This window comes from Eulemur rufifrons, chromosome 16, assembly GCF_041146395.1.
Source record: "Eulemur rufifrons isolate Redbay chromosome 16, OSU_ERuf_1, whole genome shotgun sequence".
In the NCBI taxonomy this organism is placed as follows: domain Eukaryota; kingdom Metazoa; phylum Chordata; class Mammalia; order Primates; family Lemuridae; genus Eulemur; species Eulemur rufifrons.
The window spans coordinates 20227738-20230416 of record NC_090998.1 but is presented as its reverse complement, the minus strand read 5'-3'; the positions used below and the strand labels follow the sequence as shown (position 1 = coordinate 20230416).

General features: G+C 42.8%; 1 pseudogene; it reads left to right on the top strand.

Annotated features, from left to right (window-relative positions):
• Window positions 1-1376: 1376 nt before the first annotated feature.
• On the top strand, window positions 1377-1871 carry LOC138397369 (translationally-controlled tumor protein-like; annotated as a pseudogene).
• Window positions 1872-2679: the final 808 nt, after the last annotated feature.

Here is a 2679-nt window from a genome sequence, read left to right as displayed (position 1 = left end):
CTTAACTTAGTTGCAGTTAGACGTATTATCTTGTTTATCTAGGCCAGGAGATAAGAAAATTGGTAGATTCCCCCATGGTAGTCAACAGAATGTTATTAGAACTCATGTGAGACACCCACTGGATATTCTTGAATTTATTTGGGAAGAAATTCTGGGGTTTATATTGCTTGGGAAGTAAGTAGAATTATTCGCCTCCCCCCAACTTTTTTCTTAAATAGTTGTTTTTGTAAATTTGTTTTTAAATCTAAACTACTGTGTACCAGGAAATGTAGGTTACATATGTAGGGTCAGAAGAATGATCTCTGTTCTGCTTTATCCTGAGTTATCCAAGCTCTGCTGCTCTTCTGTGTATCTGTGGCAGACACTGAGACGTGCTGCTCAGAGTCTGCTTCAGAAGGGCTTCTTGCTATCTAGCCATGAGGACTGCAGTATCTGACAGTCTCCTGCAATTGGCTCTCTTAGGATCTGCCTCAAGCTTCAAATAGAGATTAAGTTCTTCTTAGCGTGCACCTGCAGCCAATGACTGAGCAAAGCAGTGCTGCAAGGTGGTACCAGCAAGGGCTTCGCTCTGGACAATCTTAGCTCTGGAGCTCCCTGCTGGGCTGGCAGAAACCTCGTCAGGTTCATGTCAAAGTTTGGCAGCTCCCAATCCTACTTTCTCCTCTTTCCTTTTAAGATGTTACTCCCCAGTAAATTGTTTGCACTCTTAACTCATGGCATCTGCTTCCTAGAGCGTCCAACAGGAAGGGTACCCCACTGTCCTCGTTCCCTACAGTTCTGTGTGATGATATTCTGTGCAAGACAATATCCTTCTCCTCTAGGACCCTCATTTTTAATTATTTCTTAGGCATACAGTCAAGTTGATACTGTGAAAAGAGACTCAATTTTGGATTCAAACTGTTCTGGGTTGAAATGCCAGCTCAACATTATAGTAACAATATGAACCTGATTAAATTGTTACATTCTATGAGCCCCAGTTTTCTCACCTTTGCAGTTTGGTCCTGAGCTAGAAGCAGATGCCCCATTGGCTAGAAACATGGATGCATACAATTGCCACACACCACCATTAAACATCTTCCCTAACGGTTCCAGCGAAAGATCTCGTTTCATGCTCACTGTGGACTCCATGGATTTATAGTTATACATATTTTATGTTTTTCTTTTCCTTTATAAGAAGAATTTACTCCCAATAGGTGTAAATCAAATGAAAAGATGTTTTCTTTTTCCCTTTAGAAAGAAACTTCCAGCTCTGTTAAATTTGTCTGCACATTTCCCCCTTTCCCCGGGCTCCTTCCTGGCTGCACTGCGCTTGCTTGCTCCGAGGCAGCTTGCTCCTGCCAAGCCAGCACCCTCCTCATTTCCCTCCAAATGCCACCATGATTATCTACCTGGACCTCATTAGCCATGATGAGACATTCTCTGACACTTATAAGATCTGGGGGATTGAGGACAGGCTGTGGAGGATGGTCATTGGGACAGAGGGTGGCACTGATGACTCACTCACTCACTGGTCCTGAAGGTCCTGAGGGCTAACATTCAGAAAGTGCAATAGTCACTGGTGTTAATATTGTCATAGGCCATCACATGATGGAAACCAGCTTCACAAAAGGAGCCTCTAAGAAGTACATCAAAAAATTACATGAAGTTAATCAAAGACAAACTTGAAGAGAGACCAGAAGGAGTAAAAACCCTTTCTGACAAGAGCCGTAGAGCTAATCAAGCACATCCTTGCTAATTTCAAAAACCACCTGTTCTCTATTGGTGAAAACATGCATCCAGAAGGCATGGTGGCCCTGCAGGACTACCATGAAGATGGTGGGACCCCATATATGACTTTCTTTAAGGCTGGTTTAGACATGGAAAAATGTTAACAAATTTGGCAATTACTTTGGATCTATCACCTATCACATAACTGGACGCTGCTTGTCAGCTACCCAACACCAGGACTTAGACAAGTGGGACTGATGTCATCTCGAGCTCTTCATTTATTTTGACCTTAATTTATTTGGAGCAGAGGCATTGTTTTTAAGAAAAAGAATACTATGTAGTTTGTCTAGAAATAAAGTGCACTGAAACTCATTTGAAAGAATGCCTCTTAGTTTCATACATATTTAACCTAAATCACCCGGAGAATCAGGAGATTTTCACTACAAGAAAGCATGAGACTGTCTTCAGACAACTTCTACAGTGAAAACTACTTCTGGGACTGGAACATAAACCAAAAGTCTTTTTTTTTTTTTTTTTTGAGACAGAGTCTTGCTCTCTTGCCCGGGCTAGAGTGAGTGCCGTAGTGTCAGCCTAGCTCACAGCAACCTCAAACTCCTGGACTTAAGTGATCCTCCTGACTCAGCCTCCTGAGTAGCTGGGACGACAGGCACGTGCCACCATGTCTGGCTAATTTTTTTTCTATATATAGTTTTTTTTAGTTGGCCAGATAATTTCTTTCTATTTTTAGTAGAGACGGGGGTCTCGCTCTTGCTCAGGCTGGTCTCGAACTCCTGACCTCGAGCGATCCACCCGCCTCGGCTTCCCAGAGTGCTAGGATTACAGGCGTGAGCCACCGTGCCCGGCCCAACCAAAAGTCTTAATTCTGAGTTCAAGGAAAGGGAAAGACCATGCTCATAGTAGTGTCAACATTTGAAGTGGATCCTTATACATTTCATCACCAAGAAATAGAAA